The sequence below is a fragment of the Asterias amurensis genome, chromosome 19, assembly GCF_032118995.1.
Source record: "Asterias amurensis chromosome 19, ASM3211899v1".
NCBI lineage: Eukaryota > Metazoa > Echinodermata > Asteroidea > Forcipulatida > Asteriidae > Asterias > Asterias amurensis.
The window spans coordinates 5,090,213-5,102,388 of record NC_092666.1 but is presented as its reverse complement, the minus strand read 5'-3'; positions in this window follow the sequence as shown (position 1 = coordinate 5,102,388).

Genomic DNA, 12,176 nt, shown 5'->3' with positions numbered 1-12,176 from the left:
GATTTCGTGAAATTATTGGAGAACATTGGTGAAGAACAATTGGCGATATAATTTGAATCATAATGAAATTAGCCTGTCAATAGAGGGCGCTATCAAAGTTCAATTTGTATGACTTTTTCCAATATTTTTGTGCAGAAATCCAGCCTTCTATTTATTTGGTCGTTATTATACAGCATTTTTCATAATATGAGCAGTGGAATGTATTGCCTGTCAGGAAATAGACTGGAACGTAGGCCTAATTTCATTATGCCTGGAAGCACAAACACTTGCTAAGCACAGAAAAAAAAGCTTAAAGGCAGTGGACACTATTGGTAATTACTCAAAATAATTATTAGCATAAAACCTTACTTGGTAATGAGTAATGGGGAGAGGTTCGTAATATAAAAGATTGTGATAAACGGCTCCCTCTGAAGTGGGTAGTTTTCGAGAAAGAAGTAATTTTCCACGAATTTGATTTCGAGATCTCAAGTTTAGGATTTGAGGTCCCGAAATCAAGCATCTGAAAGCACACAATTTTGTGTGACAAGGGTGTTTTTTTTTTCTTTCATAGTTATCTCGCAACTCCGACGACCAATCGAGCTCAAATTTTCACAGGTTTGTTATTATATGCATATTATGTTGAGATACAGCAAGTGGGAAGACTGGTCTTTGACAATTACCAATAGTGTCCAATGGCTTCTGGCGACCCCAAAATTTAATGTAAGAAGCGTCACTGCGGTAATGCTTCTCAGATTGTGTTTCTATAGGAACTATTCTTCCCATTATGACAATGAAACTCTGAAAAACCAGTGGAAACAAGTTTAAGTGGTAAGAAGTACGACAGCGTTGAATAGTACAATGCATCGTTTAAGAAGTACATTTACGTCCGGGTATGGAAAACGGGGTACCACTTTTTATTCCCTCCCCTCTCCCCCCCCCCCCCCCCCCCCCCAAATTGAATATAAAAGCATTACCGCAGTAACGCTTCTCGGATTGTATCCCTATTGTATCCTAATTTGACTAAATTCTTTCCAGTTGGACCATATTGAACTCTGGAATGCCATTAAACTTTATACATGCGGTGAGGAGTAGGGCCTATAGCAGTTGGATAGTAGGCCCTACAGTGCAAGTTTTAGATAAAAAAAATTATACTTCGCTTCCTGTTACAAACGCTTGACCCCCCCCCCCCCCCGATCATAACACGCATTACCGCGGTAATGTTTCTCGGATTATATTCCTATTGGGATTATCCTTCCTATTTTTATTCTCCCAAAAAATTAAAATGAGAAGCGTTAAAGGGAAGGTACACGTTTGGTAGTTACTCAAAACAATTAACTTAAAACTGACTTGGTAACGAGCATTGGAGAGCGGTTGTTCATGGTATAAAACATTCTGGGAAACGACTCCCTCCGAAGTAACGTAATTTTTGAGAAAGGGGTTATTTCTAACTAAAATATTAAAAGACTTCTAGCTAGAAGTATTTTATTCCTATCTGCAAGCACACCAAATGTTTTCTCGCAACTTCGATGGCCAATTGAGCCCAAATTATGACAGGCTTGTTATTTTATGCTTATGATGGGATACACTAAGTGAGAATACTGGTCTTTGACAATTACCAAACGTGTACAGTGCCTTTATTGCCTCCCAGATTGTATTCCTATAGATAGTGTTCAACTTTCAAATAATGGGTCAGTAAAAACTTATAACTGCGGTGAAGCTTAGTAAACAGCTTTAGATAATTGCATTTTGAGAAACATTTCATCTTTTTTGTACATTATGGGGATGAAAAAGGGGTAACAATTTTGAACCCCTCTCACAAATTGAACATAAGAATCGTTACAGCGGTAATGCTTTCCAGCTTGTATTCCTATATAAAGGGAAAATTCTTTCCATGTTGACACAAATTACACAGGTTTTTAAAAACGCAATCACTTTTTGAAATGTTTTGTTGCAGATTAATTCTATGTTTAAAGTTCTGGCATAAAGAATCGTTAACCAACGGTCTTTAAAACAAACACTTCTCAAAACAGATGTTTTACTGTGTACTATCTCTTTAATAAAACTTCCACCGTGCAAAGTTTCAAATCATATCAAAGGAAATTACTGACTGGGCAAATTGTAAATGATTTTGGGGTGAACAAAGACAAATTCACTGGAGTGGGATACAAACCAAATAACTTAAGGTTTTTCCGGATTTTTTATAGGTTAACAAATCATAATTCACACAGGCCCCTTTTCCTTTGACATTTTGACAAAACAATGCACGGTTGTTTTACAGGGCAGGGGTATTTCTACAATTTTTAACAATGATCAGTCTACATCACACAGTTGTTTCCTGTTTCACATGACCAATGCATTTATTTTACTCAAAAGCCATACTTGTACACTGAATGTTAAGCTATATTTTTCTCTGCCTCAATAAACAGATTTGTTTATTGGTTATCCTTTACAAAACCAATTGTTTGTACTTGATTTCATGAAGATAAATGTAAGTTTGAATGAATAAAAACCTGGCAACACAAATTGAACATTTTAAAACTTACTATAGCTTAGACCTAATGGCAAAAGAAAACACTTCAAAGTAAAGTGATTGATAATTATGTTAATGAGCATTACCAGCAATGACATACGGATACTAAAAATAACATAATGCCAGGGAGCTGATACACAGTCGAGTTATGATAACGCATTAAAGTTAATAAACTGCAAACTAAGAAAGCTTAGACGGAAGTTTTACTGAAAATTCATGAAATTTATAAAAATCCATTCATAAATACCCAAGACAGTTACGCTACTCCTTTTGGTTGAGAGCGCTACACCTGAGGTGTTTAAATGGTTGAGAATGACCAGGGCCCAATTTTATGGCTCTGCTTACCGCCGAATTCCGCGCTTACCATCACGATTCCCCGCTTACGTGCAAGCGCCAAATTTCTGAGCTAGGCTTTTAAGCGTAGAATGCCTAGAAGCGTGGAGTAGGCTTGCGCAAAAGCCAAAATTCGTCGCAAGCCCGTGAAACACACTTGCCATATACACATAATTCACTGCTTCCGTAAGCGCTGATTCTTTGCTTACGGCAAGCAGAGCCATGATATTGGGCCCAGCTGGAGCTGTTTATAACCAGCTTTCTGTGCTAGCCTTTTAAGCAGAGAATGCCTAGAAGCGTGGAGTAGGCACGCGCAAAAGCCAAAATTCGCCGCTAACCGGTGAAATACGCTTGTCGAATACACAGAATTCCCTGCTTCCGTAAGCGCTGATTCTTTGCTTACGGCAAGCAGAGCCATGATATTGGCCCAGCTGGAGCTGTTTATAACCAGCTTTCTGTGCTAGCCTTTTAAGCAGAGAATGCCTAGAAACGTGGAGTAGGCACGCGCAAAAGCCAAAATTCGCCGCTAACCGGTAAAATACGCTTGTCGAATACACAGAATTCCCTGCTTCCGTAAGCGCTGATTCTCTGCTTACCGTTAGCAGTGCCATGAAATTAGGCCCAGCTGGAGCTGTTTATAACCGGATTTCTTTGCTAGCCTTTTAAGCGTAGAATGCTTAGAAACGTGGAGTAGGCATGCGCAAAAGCCAAAATACGCCGCTAACTTGTGAAATACGCTTGCCGTATACACAGAATTCCCTGCTTCCGTAAGCGCTGATTCTCTGCTTATCGTAAGCAGTGCCATGAAATTGGGCCCAGCTGGAGCTGTTTATAACCGGTTTTATGTGCTAGCCTTTCAAGCGTAGAATGCCTAGAAACGTCATGCGCAAAAGCCAAAATTCGCCGCTAACCAGTGAAATACGCTTGCCGTATACACAGAATTCCCTGCTACCGTAAGCGCTGATTATCTACCTACCGTAAGCATTGCCATGAAATTGGGCCCAGCTGGAGCCGTTTATAACCGGATTCCATTGCTAGCCTTTTAAGCGCAGAATGCCTAGAAATGTGGAGTAGGCACGCGCAAAAGCCAAAATTTTCCGCTAACCCGTGAAGTACGCTTGCCGTATACACAGAATTCCCTGCTTCGGTAAGCACCGATTCCCTGGTTCGGTAAGCACTGATTCTCTGCTTACTGTAAGCAGAGCCATGAAATTGGGCCCAGCTGGAGCTGTTTATAACCGGTTGGTTTCCGCGTGTCAGGCTTGCACGTACGCCAATATACTCATGCCAAACACGCAATTCATAGCTTTTAGTAACAGGGCATAATGTAAGTGCGCACACATATCTATTTCTAAGCGCGCTTTTTAACAAAAGGGCATTACTATTATTGGGAATAAAAGAGTAGTGACTTGTTCTTAAACGTATGTTGCCGTGCAATAAAGGCCCTCGCCATCTGCTCGGGCCTTTATCACCTGGCAATGACCCTGCTGGTTTTAAAGGGCCAATAAAGAATTTGTCGCTTCCCTTTTGTTCCCCTATCAAACGTCCATCAATTGAACAGATAAACAGTTCTTGAACTTGGTTCATGATCTGCTCTAATGAACATGTTATGAACTGTTTTAGGCATGGTCATTGACTGATCATGAACATTCTTGAAAGTTCATCGAGCCTGATGGGGTATATTGGTTAAATGCATAGAGCTATATATACATACGTATATACAGCTGTATTGTTTGATGACAATTAGTTAACAACAGGGTGGACCACGTGAAGGTTGTCATCTCCCACCCCACAAAAGGGATCGTAATAAATTTGAGTGTGTAACCATTACAACAACTGCTTATTTGTAATGTTACCCCTCTCTGAAAATTATTTATCACTATTATTTTATATTATTTTTATAATATAAAATCTTGTTAATGAGTACTCTATTCAGCTAAGACAATGCCATAACCTTTGTAATTATTAAACCTTGTTAATGAGTACTCTATACAGCTAAGACAATGTCATGACCTTTGTAACTATAAAACCTTGTCAATGAGTACTCTATACAGCTAAGACAATGTCATGACCTTTGTAATTATAAAACCTTGTTAATGAGTACTCTATACAGATAATGTCATGACCTTTGAAATTATTAAACCTTGTCAATGAGTACTCTATACAGCTAAACAATGTCAATACCTTTGTAATTAAATAACATCGTTAATGAGTACCCTACGACATTGTCAACACCTTTAAAGTTAAATCACCTCGTTAATGAGTACTCTATGACAATGTCATTCCCTTTGTAATTAATTAACCTCTTTAATGAGTACTCTATGACATTGTCATGACCTTTGTAATTAAATAACCTAGTTAATGAGTACTCTATGACATTGTCATGATCTTTGTTATTAATTAACCTCGTTAATGAGTACTCTATGACATTGTCATGACCCTTGTACTTAAATAAACTCGTTTAATGAGTACTCTTAACCAACCTCCATTTTCACACGACACAATGGCATGACCTTTCACATTAAAAGCTTTATTCAGAGTTACCAACAAAAAACCATGGTGGCCACCATGTAAGCTACCCCAGAACAAATACCATGTAACTAATTAGACTTATAAATAATTGATAGACGGAATGACACATTACAAAAGTTACATTTTATATTTGATTCATTATTCAAATTAAGTAGTAACAATACAAAACTTAATGTCTAATAAACCCTTAAAAATTCTCTTTTTATTTGTTATGAATTTACTACAAATAAAATTATGTTGTTTCGTATTTTGTAATTAGCAAACTGCATTACAAATTAACTTAACTTGTTTCATGGTTGTAATGCGGTACTTCATTACGCACATGAAACTTTTACATACTTGCAGTAAGGTACTTTATTGCAAGCATGTTATAATTACATGATTGTAATGAAGTACCTCATTACAAACATGCAATTGTTGTATGTGAACACATAAACTTGTATAGTACCTCGATACAAGTTTATTATGTATTCTGTCTACATACTTGTAATGAAGTACCTCATTTCAAGTATGTTGACAATATTTCTAAAAGCACATATACTTCCAAGAATGAATTAAACAGGCCAACGAAATGTGAAATCCTCACAAATCTTGTTTTTGTTATTGTTAAGTGACATAATATCTAGCCTATGTGGCTCCATACTGCAGAAGGAAGGCTTCTTCATCACCATTCCACCTTGATCTTTCTTGTGCTTGTTGCTTGATGTCATCCATCTAACGCCAACTTGGTCTGTCTCTTCGTCTCATTCGTGTACGTGGGTTGCATTCTGTTGACAATGTGTTCATCTGTTGTCATGACGCCTTAGATGAGGTGGTGATGATGATGTTGTATGCTATGCTGATTTTTAATGGTACTGCATAAGGTGGCTCAGCATCTTGATGTGTCCAACTCAAAGTTGTTCGACTGCGTTAGTCCTGTAATATGATCAAAAACCGAAAAATAAACCAGTTAGATTGCGACATGGATTTAAAGATCGAAGATTTGTGCATAATAGTAACAATAATGGCTTTTTATAAAGCATGCATATCCCTTATTCAGTGACGCTCCTGGCCTTTAAACATGCAGTATCCGTGCAAGGTAAATGGGACTAACTTTAATTGTGAGACCCAAGAAATGTCTATTTTATGCACTTTAATGGATTTCTAAACTTTCAACTCAAGCTTAACTTAAAAGACATCTTACCTTCATATTCCATTTGGGACCCTGGTATGTAGCTGCCTCAAGAACATGATGTATCTCTCTCTGTACTGTGATGTCACATCTTCATGGTCCATGTTGACGGGATGGCTGGAAAGCAGTCGTCACAATCATCTGAAAGAACATTACAATGTACTACATTAGTACAAACCATATAAAGACATAGATCATCAGGGGCAAATTTCATAGAGATGCTTATAGGCACAAAAAGGATCAAAGCATAAAATAATAGAGAACTGTTTTAGCAATATTTTCTGCCTAAACAGCTCAATAAAATTGGTCCCAGATGATCATCACAGGACGACTGCTTAAAAAATGCTTAAACCGACTTTTAAAGCACTTTTAAAGGCATTTATCGAAGTAAAGGAACCTTGTAGGGGATGGAACTTCCAACACCATTTGGGGGTCTAAACCAACATATTTTCTACGAGGGACCAAGTGTTCAACCGAGAGCCCTTGAATTAACAAGATAATTTTCTAGCCATCTACCAATGTTTGATGTGCTTCAATCACATGGGATAATGTCCTCTAGGCAGGCATCCTCTGGGATGTGGCTCGTAGTCAGGCACCCTCTGGGATGTGGCTTGTAGTCAGGCACCCTCATGGATGTGGCTCGTAGTCAGGCACCCTCTGGGATGTGGCTCGTAGTCAGGCACCCTCTGGGATGTGGCTCGTAGTCAGGCACCCTCTGGGATGTGGCTCGTAGTCAGGCACCCTCTGGGATGTGGCTCGTAGTCAGGCACCCTCTGGGATGTGGCTTGTAGTCAGGCACTAAAAAGATTAAAAAAACTCGGCTAGGACAAGCACTTTTAAAGGCATTTATCGAAGGAAAGGAACCTTGTAGGGGATGGGACTTCCAACACCATTTTGGGGTCTAAACCACCACGCTTTGTAAGAGGGACCAAGTTTTAAACCGAGACCCAATGAATTAACAAGATCATTTTCTAGCCATCTACCAATGTTTGATGTGCTTCAATCACATGGGATGATGTCCTTTAGGCAGGCACCCTCTGGGATGTGGCTTGTAGTCAGGCACCCTCTGGGATGTGGCTCGTAGTCAGGCACCCTCTGGGATGTGGCTCGTAGTCAGGCACCCTCTGGGATGTGGCTTGTAGTCAGGCACCCTCTGGGATGTGGCTTGTAGTCAGGCACCCTCTGGGATGTGGCTCGAAGTCAGGCACTAAAAAGATCCACACAAACAAAACTTGGCTAGGGCAAGCACATTTAAAGGCATTTATCGAAAGAAAGGAACCTTGTAGGGGATGGGACTTCCAACACCATTTGGGGGTCTAAACCACCATGCTTTGTAAGAGGGACCAAGTTTTAAACTGAGACCCAATGAATTAACAAGATCATTTTCTAGCCATCTACCAATGTTTGATGTGCTTCAATCACATGGGATGATGTCCTCTAGGCAGGCACCCTCTGGGATGTGGCTTGTAGTCAGGCACCCTCTTGGATGTGGCTCGTAGTCAGGCACCCTCTGGGATGTGGCTCGTAGTCAGGCACCCTCTGGGATGTGGCTCGTAGTCAGGCACTAAAAAGATCCACACAAAAAAACTAGGCTAGGGCAAGCACTTTTAAAGGCATATATCAACGGAAAGGAACCATGTAGGGGATGGGACTTCCAACACCATTTGGGGGTCTAAACCAAAAAGTTTTCTAAGAGGGACCAAGTCTTAAAATAATAGAGAACTGTTTTAGCAATATTTTCTGCCTAAACAGCTCAATAAAATTGGTCCCAGATGATCATCACAGGACTACTGCTTAAAAAAAATGCTTAAACTGACTTTTAAAGCACTTTTAAAGGCATTTATCGAAGGAAAGGCACCTTGTAGGGGATGGGACTTCCAACACCATTTGGGGGTCTAAACCAACATGTTTTCTACGAGGGACCAAGTGTTAAACCGAGAGCCCTTGAATTAACAAGATAATTTTCTAGCCATCTACCAATGTTTGATGTGCTTCAATCACATGGGATGATGTCCTCTAGGCAGGCACCCTCTGGGATGTGGCTTGTAGTCAGGCACCCTCTGGGATGTGGCTCGTAGTCAGGCACCCTCTGGGATGTGGCTCGTAGTCATGCAGGCACCCTCTGGGATGTGGCTCGTAGTCAGGCACCCTCTGGGATGTGGCTCGTAGTAAGGCACTAAAAAGATCCAAACAAAACAACTTGGCTAGGGCAAGCACTTTTAAAGGCATATATCAACGGAAAGGAACCATGTAGGGGATGGGACTTCCAACACCATTTGGGGGTCTAAACCAAAAAGTTTTCTAAGAGGGACCAAGTCTTAAAATAATAGAGAACTGTTTTAGCAATATTTTCTGCCTAAACAGCTCAATAAAATTGGTCCCAGATGATCATCACAGGACTACTGCTTAAAAAAATGCTTAAACTGACTTTTAAAGCACTTTTAAAGGCATTTATCGAAGGAAAGGCACCTTGTAGGGGATGGGACTTCCAACACCATTTGGGGGTCTAAACCAACATGTTTTCTACGAGGGACCAAGTGTTAAACCGAGAGCCCTTGAATTAACAAGATAATTTTCTAGCCATCTACCAATGTTTGATGTGCTTCAATCACATGGGATGATGTCCTCTAGGCAGGCACCCTCTGGGATGTGGCTCGTAGTCAGGCACCCTCTGGGATGTGGCTCGTAGTAAGGCACTAAAAAGATCCAAACAAAACAACTTGGCTAGGGCAAGCACTTGTAAAGGCATATTACGGAAAGGAACCATGTAGGGGATGGGACTTCCAACACCATTTGGGGGTCTAAACCAAAAAGTTTTCTAAGAGGGACCAAGTCTTAAACCGAGACCCCTTGAATTAACAAGATCATTTTCTAGCCATCTACCAATGTTTGATGTGCTTCAATCACATGGGATGATGTCCTCTAGTCAGGCACCCTCTGGGATGTGGCTTGTAGTCAGGCACCCTCTGGGATGTGGCTTGTAGTCAGGCACCCTCTGGGATGTTGTCAGCAGCAGGTAGCAGCACATCCCCAGCAGAACTGCAGACTCCTGAATAAAATATCAATCGAGTCAAATCAAAAAGTGTAACACTGCATGTCTCTATGTGGGTCTATACATAAGCATAGACTTGGGGCCCTTTTGATTAATTATGATCAAAATTTGGAAATGAACTGACAAATTTCTGTTGAATTTCAACTCAAATTTCAACCCAAATATATTTGAATCGTAATTGAAAGGTTTCGAATAGAATAGCATTTTACGAAGTTTACACACTCATAATCTAACCCCCCTCCCCATACTCATGAGGACTCTCGCAAATGGAAAATTGGTGATTTACAAAGATAAACTTGACCATGGAGTCCCTTTTTTCAATTTAAACAAAATTTTTTTTTTTAGGATAAATCTGAACAAATTATGGTCCCTCATTACTTCCCCAGCTGTCAATCAAACTGAAAATAAACTTACCTTGTGCTGTTGCCTTCCTCACAGCGTACACAGCTCCCGTTGATGTCTTCGTGGCCGGACCTGGATGGCGTGTGCAGTTTCCATTGGACTCCAATAGGCAGATGGTTCCATTCACCGTCGCCGTAGAAAATAAAAGACAAACATAAACAGTGAGAAAAGTGCACTTCGAAACAGAGTTATTCATGTTAACTTTATGATTGTCAGGTGTGAAAAAATGGCGTGCGTGGTTGTTACATGACGTGTAAACAATGACGGATGGTGTGGAGTTAGAGATTAAGATGTCACATGCAAGCATGCTGGGATATGAGCTTAGTAGATTTAGGTTAGTGTGCAACGCTGCGCAATGGGTAGGACGTGCAAGTTTGGTTAGTATAGCAGTTATAAATAAATTAGTGATAGTAAGGTTGATAATGTACCTTTCTAGGTGGACGAGATCCCTCTGTGGTAATGCAACTCAGTAGATTCCCATGAATTAAAGATGTGTCCAAGTATATTGAGTACCGCTTTATCATCAACAGGATTCTAGAGGTTGCAGGGCATGTGGAGATGAGAAGGACTCCATACCAGGTCACCAGACTCAGTCATTGCATGTAGGGAAAAAGGGTGACATTTCCAAGTTAGACAACAGAAATCAGAGAAGTGATAAACTAAGGAGCATTTTTAGTATAGTTTTTGCATAATTAAGCACCTTAATGAGCCGGCACAAGGTGCTTAAGAACAAGAATGTTGGCATGGAAATGCTATTCATCTTGTTAGTAATGTGTTTGTTGGGGTGCTGTAACACAGCATCATTGTGGAGTTGTGTTGTTGCGAGCCCCTGCTGAAAGGTCATGACAATGTTCCGTTGGGGAAAGACATGAACTTAGCATGCGTGTTGTTTTAACTGTTGCTGGTGTAAGGGTGTACAAGGTGTTCATTGTAAAGACATGACCGACGTATATCTTTTTGTGAGCTAAAATACTAGGTGTCAAATAATTGGGGTCTCGTCTTTTGCGCGCTCTATGGTACTGAGTTGACCTCGGGGTCTTGTATTTCGGATTCATTATAACGACTACACGTAACACGCGCAAACCCCTACTATTGATTACACAGCTCGGACGAGAAGGAAGCTCGGATGGGTAACGCGGCGCTAATCATAATAAACATTAAACAATCACTAAAACATATTTTTAAATCCCCAAAGCAACGTATCACGCGCACACTAATGACTACTGCAAAACACAGCTCAGGCGGGAAGGTAGCTCAAACAAGTTGCGCGGCACAAGGAGCGGTAATGTAAAGTCTTCTTCGGTTTTGCTGACGCTCGAACTAGACGCCCACGGATGCAGCTCTTTTACACGAACGCATAGAGAGAGAGCCATAGTTTCGCCAACACCTAAAATATTTTGTAATTTTTTATATATTTTTAAGAATTAATTATTTCATAAACTATAATTTTTTAGCTTGACTTTGTAAACTTTCTATATCTTTTTTTAAATTTGGATTTGTGATTTGTTTCATTTATACATTTTTTTAAATTTTACTCAATTTTTTTTAATTTTATACATTTTGTAAACTTAAATTTTTTAATACTTAATCGACTTTAAATATTTAGTAACATTTTATACATTTTTTCCACTTTTTTTTAAATAACTAATAGACTTTACATTGTTTTTAATTTTTTTAATTTTTAATTTTTTTTTTATAATACATAGACTTTACATAGATTTTGTATTTTTTTATACCTTTTTTTAATACATTTTTTGTATACATTTTTTAACTTTGTTTTATAATTAATAGACTTTACATATTTCGTACAATTTCTTATTTTTTTTTTTGATAAATAATTAATAGACTCTACATGATTTTTAATTTTTCTTATTTTTTTAATTTTTTTTTGTATAATACATAGAATTTACATAGATTTTGTAATTTGTTTACATTTTTTTAATACATTTTTAAATACATTTTTATGATTAATAGACTTTACATATTTCGTACAATTTCTTAATTTTCTTAATTTTTTTAAGTAATACACCTTTAATATATGTATATTTATAAATGTTTAAACATTTACATGTCCATAGAAAAAGAGGAGAAAGGTAATAAAAGAAGGATCCCGAAAAAAAGGTTAGATTATAGCCAATCAAAGTCTCTAGAAAACATTTGGTGGCTATGAACCAATG